Source organism: Anopheles funestus (genome assembly GCF_943734845.2).
Source record: "Anopheles funestus chromosome X unlocalized genomic scaffold, idAnoFuneDA-416_04 X_unloc_188, whole genome shotgun sequence".
Classification (NCBI taxonomy): domain Eukaryota; kingdom Metazoa; phylum Arthropoda; class Insecta; order Diptera; family Culicidae; genus Anopheles; species Anopheles funestus.
In genome coordinates this window covers 1-7,500 of record NW_026045136.1, presented here as the reverse complement: position 1 = coordinate 7,500, position 7,500 = coordinate 1, and the positions used below count along the sequence as shown (strand labels likewise).

Here is a 7,500-nt window from a genome sequence, read left to right as displayed (position 1 = left end):
AACATGTTCCCCTCGGGCATCGATGGGTTAATCATGCACCACTATTATAAAACCCTTTGACGTTTTCCCCCAAGCACGTTGATCCAGTATTACGACGGATACGGTCAACGAATTCTTGGACATCAAAGAGGTTTTCGATTGAATTTCCCCATGTTTCACAACGTACTCTTAGCGGTATCCTACGATACGTCTCACTCTATTTGTGTGTGTGCGCGTTTACGTGCGTGCGATTTATGCGGTTCACCCCTTTACTTTCAGCGCCCTGCGGTCCCAACAAAGGTCCCGAGCACGCCATTATGCACAGTGTGGAAGCGTGTTTCCCCCACGACACTAGACGGGCTGCTCGCCATAGTGTTCTATTGTGGCACGCTCCACCCTGAAGTTTGGTTTGTTGTATATCAAGGAATTGATAGGCACTCAAGAATGTGTGCATCGGCCGGGTTTAATCGTCCGACGCGCAATATGCGTTCAACTTATCGGTGTTCATGTGTCCTGCAGTTCACATTGTGACGCGCATTTAGCTGCGGTCTTCATCGATCCATGAGCCGAGTGATCCCCTGCCTAGGGTTTTATAGTAAGGTTCCCAATGTAACACAATCCCGGTGGTACGTCCAAAGACTAACTTTCTGACTAAGTTGTCTTTATTACCCAATAGTCCCAGGCCTTGTGACTTGTGGCTCATGTCTACGCCCATGGCCACCATTCGCTAAGATAGTTTTGAAGTCACTTTGAAGGCCCAGGAACAACTCTCTTAGCACATCGGTTAACCTGGCGCCGCAGTCAACTCATGTGCTTGGATCGGATCGAGCTATTGAGTATTGGGCCTGCATACTCGCTCATCCGTATCCTTTGCGTACCGCCCCATGGCCCTTGTATGTCTGCACCACAGTTCCTGTTCGTTCCGTGCCTATGGCCGGATACGTATTGCACATCGGTTAACCTGACGCCGCAGTCAACTCATGTGCTTGGATCGGATCGAGCTATTGAGTATTGGGCCTGCATACTCGCTCATCCGTATCCTTTGCGTACCGCCCCATGGCCCTTGTATGTCTGCACCACAGTTCCTGTTCGTTCCGTGCCTATGGCCGGATACGTATTGCACATCGGTATACCTGTCGCTACTCAGGCAACTCGTGTGCGTGGATTGGATCGAGAACATGGTGTGTGCCCCATGTTATAATTGATAGTCCATATCCACTTTATAGGTTAAAGTCATAAGTTGTGATTGCACAACCATTCTTCATAAGAGTTTAATCACTCTTCAACTAACTTTCGTTCTGGTGTCTTGGTATCAAATCGCGTAAGACACAAGATTCTACTGGCCAAATAGAATCTAGCACATTGGTTAACCTGGCGCCGCAGTCAACTCATGTGCTTGGATCGGATCGAGCTATTGAGTATTGGGCCTGCATACTCGCTCATCCGTATCCTTTGCGTACCGCCCCATGGCCCCGTCCTTAGAGTTAATGACTAGTAGGCTTAACTCTTTGTATGTCTGCACCACAGTTCCCGTTCGTTCCGTGCCGTGGCCGGATACGTATTGCACATCGGTATACCTGTCGCTACTCAGGCAACTCGTGTGCGTGGATTGGATCGAGCTCATGGGGTGTGTAGAGATTCCATGTTATAATTGCAAGTCCATATCCACTTTATAGGTTAAAGTCATAAGTTGTGATTGCACAACCATACTTCATAAGAGTTTAATAACTCTTCAACTAACTTTCGTTCTGGTGTCTTGGTATCAAATCGCATAAGACACAAGATTCTACTGGCCAAATAGAATCTAGCACATTGGTTAACCTGGCGCCGCAGTCAACTCATGTGCTTGGATCGGATCGAGCTATTGAGTATTGGGCCTGCATACTCGCTCATCCGTATCCTTTGCGTACCGCCCCATGGCCCCGTCCTTAGAGTTAATGACTAATAGGCTTAACTCTTTGTATGTCTGCACCACAGTTCCCGTTCGTTCCGTGCCGTGGCCGGATACGTATTGCACAACAGTAGATACCATCACCTGACGTATCTAACACACCACTATTGTAACTCGTCGTCGAAGGACCTTTCAAGTGCCTGATGGCCAGGGGAGCTCTTACACGGCACGGAGACACAGTGATGCTCGCCCATCACAGTGTACAACGATCGAGTTTGCTTAAGTGTCTGGGTACCTACACACCAGACACAATGCAATGGCCACGGATCCACACAAGGCACATCACATGCAGAAAGCTTCACCAGATTATGACACATACCACACTCTTGTAACTCGTCGTCGAAGGGGCGTTCAAAGTGCCTTACGGCTAGGGGAGATCTAGCACGGCACGGAGACACAGTGATGGTTGCCCATCAAAGTGTACAACGATCGAGTTTGCTTTCCGCGCAAGCGTTCTAAGTGTCTGGGTACCTACACACCAGACACAATGCAATGGCCACGGATCCACACAAGGCACATCACATGCAGAAAGCTTCACCAGATTCTGACACATACCACACTCTTGTAACTCGTCGTCGAAGGGGCGTTCAAAGTGCCTTACGGCTAGGGGGGATCTAGCACGGCACGGAGACACAGTGATGGTCACCCATCAAAGTGTACAACGAACGAGTTGGCTTTCAACAAATTCTGACACATAGCAAGCGAGCGACCGAGCTACACCGAAGGCAGCCCATGGTTGGTCACTCGCGGACGATCATCAGTAATGATCCTTCCGCAGGTTCACCTACGGAAACCTTGTTACGACTTTTACTTCCTCTAAATCATCAAGTTCGGTCAACTTCAGCCATGCCAGCTGCAGCTCACGAAGGAACCGCGGAAGGTAAGCCTCCAGAAACCTCACTAAATAATCCATCGGTAGTAGCGACGGGCGGTGTGTACAAAGGGCAGGGACGTAATCAGCACTAGCTAATGACTAGTGCTTACTAGAAATTCCAGGTTCATGGGGACCGTTGCAGTCCCCAATCCCGACTAGATGGGCATTTTAGTGATTTCCCGTTCCTCTCGGAATGGGGGCGCCTATTGGCGAGAACACGCTGCGACCCACATTGTAGCACGCGTGCAGCCCAGAACATCTAAGGGCATCACGGACCTGTTATCGCTCATTCTCAGCTTGCTAAACACAAGTTGTCCCGCTAAGCAGGGCAAACGTAGCCGACGACCGCCCGTGAAGGCGCCGCCCGGCTGTAACGTCAGGTGCGCCCGGAGGCGCACTGCTGACAGCGTTCTAGTTAGCATGTTTGAGTCACGTTCGTTATCGGAATTAACCAGACAAATCATTCCACGAACTAAGAACGGCCATGCACCACTACCCTTAAATTTGAGAAAGAGCTATCAATCTGTCTTACCTCGATAAGTTTGGACCTGGTAAATTTTCCCGTGTTGAGTCAAATTAAGCCGCAAGCTCCACTTCTTGTGGTGCCCTTCCGTCAATTCCTTTAAGTTTCAACTTTGCAACCATACTTCCCCCGGAACCCGATTTTGGTTTCCCGGAAGCGACTGAGAGCACCGAATAGGGGTAGCGTCTCCCAATTGCTAATTGGCATCGTTTACGGTTAGAACTAGGGCGGTATCTAATCGCCTTCGATCCTCTAACTTTCGTTCTTGATTAAAGAAAGCATCCATGGCAAACGCTTTCGCTTCAGTTGGTCCTACGACGGTCTACGAATTTCACCTCTCGCGCCGTAATACCAATGCCCCCAACTACTTCTGTTAATCATTACCTCTAGGTTTCTGACAAACCAACGAAATCGTATAAACCGAGGTCATATTCCATTATTCCATGCAAGATTATTCTCGGCCAACGCCAACCCCACGGGGGGGCCGGACGCTTTGTCTTAGCCTGCTTTGAGCACTCTAATTTGTTCAAGGTAAATGTGAGTATCTTGAGCACCATGAGGAGCCCGTGCCGGAGTTAACCGGTAGCACGGTACTCGTTCACAGAGTAACGCCCAAGTACACCATTGTGAGTCGCAGCCGTGAGCGCGCGCACGAACGGCCCCGGCGTGTAACCGGGCGCCCGTGGCGGTCACGTGTCTGGACGGGCAATCAACTTCGAACGTTTTAACCGCAACAACTTTAATATACGCTAGTGGAGCTGGAATTACCGCGGCTGCTGGCACCAGACTTGCCCTCCACTTGATCCTTGTTGAAGGATTTATACTCAACTCATTCCAATTATGGACCATCGTTAGAGAGGTCCATATTGTTATTTCTCGTCACTACCTCCCCGTACTGGGATTGGGTAATTTACGCGCCTGCTGCCTTCCTTGGATGTGGTAGCCATTTCTCAGGCTCCCTCTCCGGAATCGAACCCTGATTCCCCGTTACCCGTCGCAACCATGGTAGTCCTCTACACTACCATCAATAGTTGATAGGGCAGACATTTGAAAGATCTGTCGTCAGTCGACAAGCGACCATACGATCTGCGTCCTTATCCAGACTTCAACTCAAGCCGCCCGGAGGCGATTGGTTTAACTAATAAGTGCACCAGTTCAGCTACCCGCGAGGGCAACAGTCCCGGCATGTTGCATGTATTAGCTCTGGATTTTCCACAGTTATCCAAGTAACTAGTGGTAGGATGATCTTGTGAATTATAGCTGTTATACTGAGCCTTATGCGGTTTCACATTCATTTATGTTTGTACTTAGACATGCATGGCTTAACCTTTGAGACAAGCGTATATTACTGGTAGGATCAACCAGAATTCGTTCCACTACAGACACACACTCGCTTAGTGGGAAATAAATTTCCACACAACTCTCTCTCTCTAGAACCATATGGAATGGCTCTTTGGTGTTGGGTAAGGCACCAATTTGTTGGGGTGTAACGGTCACCACCAACTTTAAGTTTGTTAGGGCACAACGGAAACCACTAACTAAACTTTAGGAAACTAAATTTCCTCACACATTATCTCTCACCATATTAGCACTAGGTGCTATCCACGATTGTACAACGTTTCAACTCTTGAATCGACCGTAGGGCCGCGGAATTGCTTCCGGGCCCCTATTCTCGCTATTAATTGTTCATCTCTTTCAATACATCGAGTTCGTTCCATTGGGTAGTTCGCATGGCGAACGTTTTGATGCAGCCCCCTGGGGGACCACGGCACTTTACACCGGGTATGGTGTATGCGCAACCTACAGATAACAATAAACCCCTTATGCGTGTGTAAACCGATGTTGGGCTGCTCAACATCTTTCATGGTTACATCACTTGCACCAGAACCCACGGTGCCGATTTGGTAATATGTTGTACATTTACTCTCAAGATGTACGCTTCGGCCCCTTATTCAGGGGCTCAAGCTATTACCAGCAAGAACAATCCTCATCCAGACTTGAACTCGAAACACCTGGAGGCGAACGGTTTAACTAATAAGTGCACCAGTCTTGAATCCATGCGTCGGTGGAAACAATGCCGGCGTGTTGCATGTATTAGCTCTGAACTTAGCGAGTGATTGCCTTGCAGCTGTCATACTGAGCGTAGAGCGTGATTATCGCTCACTTGAACCATGTTGAATGGCTCTTTGGTGTAGGGTAAGGCACCAATTTGTTGGGGCACAACGAAACCACCAACTTAAGACTTGCTTATAGGCATTTCAACGTTTTCAACTCTTAAATCGACCGTGTTTCATTATCATCTCTTCTTCTTATTAAATGCATCGAGTTCGTTCCATTGGGTAGTTCGCGTGGCGAACGGTTTGATGCAGCCCCCCGGGGGGGACCACGGCACTTTACACCGGGCATGGTGTATGCGCAACCTACAGATCACCAATATATTTGTGATCGATAATGCACACTTCTTACACGACTGACCAGTCGACAGCGCTGCCTTCCTATTATGCGTGTGTAAACCGATGTTGGGCTGCTCAACATCTTTCACGGTTACATCACTTGCACCCGAACCCATGGTGCCGATTTGGTAATATGTTGTACATGGTCTCAAGATGTACGCTTCGACCCCTTATTCAGGGGCTCAAGCTATTACCAGCAAGATCAATCCTCATCCAGACTTGAACTCGAAACACCCGGAGGCGAACGGTTTAACTAATAAGTGCACCAGTCTTGAATCCATGCGTCGGTGGAAACAATGCCGGCATGTTGCATGTATTAGCTCTGAACATAGCGAGTGATTGCCTTGTAGCTGTCGAACTGAGCGTAGAATGTGATTATCGCTCACTTGAAAGGGTCAAGCCCTTTCGAGTCGTCCGGTTTTTACGCCAGACGACTCGGTTCACCATCTTTCGGGATACAAGTTGACTAAGTGGTACCACTACACTTATCAACTTTCGATTTGGTAATCCTCATCCAGCTTCCTTTCTGGAGGTCCCGAGGATTACCAATTGGGCTGTCATACTGAGCTCATATATTGGAGATCGATAATGCACACTTCTTACACGACTGACCAGTCGACAGCGCTGCCTTCCTATTATGCGTGTGTAAACCGATGTTGGGCTGCTCAACATCTTTCACGGTTACATCACTTGCACCAGAACCCACGGTGCCGATTTGGTAATATGTTGTACATTTACTCAAGATGTACGCTTCGGCCCCTTATTCAGGGGCTCAAGCTATTACCAGCAAGATCAATCCTCATCCAGACTTGAACTCGAAACACCCGGAGGCGAACGGTTTAACTAATAAGTGCACCAGTCTTGAATCCATGCGTCGGTGGAAACAATGCCGGCATGTTGCATGTATTAGCTCTGAACATAGCGAGTGATTGCCTTGTAGCTGTCGAACTGAGCGTAGAATGTGATTATCGCTCACTTGAAAGGGTCAAGCCCTTTCGAGTCGTCCGGTTTTTACGCCAGACGACTCGGTTCACCATCTTTCGGGAAGGGACCGTCTCGGTCGCAAGCTGCTCCGGTCCCCAAACAACCTGCGACAAATGATAGGAAATGCCGACATCAATACGTGTTCAGTTTGGTTTATCGCTCATAGGTCTTTTTGACCATCGATCCCTGATTATAACTCTCAATTAAACAGTCAGGAGAGTAAGGCATGCCCATCGATATCTCATCGACAGGCGATACCGCAAGAACGGCCAACGACACATCAGGTGATCGATTATTGCTACGACTTTTGCTTAATCGTTTCCACTCCTTAGAGAAAGAAACCCCCGGGGACCGTCTCGGTCGCAAGCTGCTCCGGTCCCTAAACAACCTGCGACAAATGATAGGAAATGCCGACATCAATATGTGTTCAGTTTGGTTTATCGCTCATTGGTCTGTTTGACCATCGATCCCTGATTAAACTCTCAGTAATCCAGTCGGGAGAGTAAGGCATGCCCATCGATATCTCATCGACAGGCGATACCGCTTGAACGGCCAACGACACATCAGAGGATCGTATCTTGCTACAACTCTTGCTTAATAGTTTCCACTCCTTGGAGAAAGAAACCCCCGGGGACCGTCTCGGCCGCAAGCTGCTCCGGTCCCTAAACAACCTGCGGCATCAAATGATAGGAAAAGCCGACATCAATACGTGTTCAGTTTGGTTTATCGCTCATTG

At 48.7% G+C, this 7,500-nt stretch overlaps 1 non-coding gene across 1 annotated transcript; it reads right to left on the bottom strand.

The window, feature by feature from the left end:
- Window positions 1-411: 411 nt before the first annotated feature.
- On the bottom strand, window positions 412-569 carry LOC125773050 (5.8S ribosomal RNA). Its single transcript, XR_007419865.1, has one exon. It is a non-coding gene; the product is annotated as a 5.8S ribosomal RNA (ribosomal RNA).
- Between the last annotated feature and the right edge of the window lie 6,931 nt (window positions 570-7,500).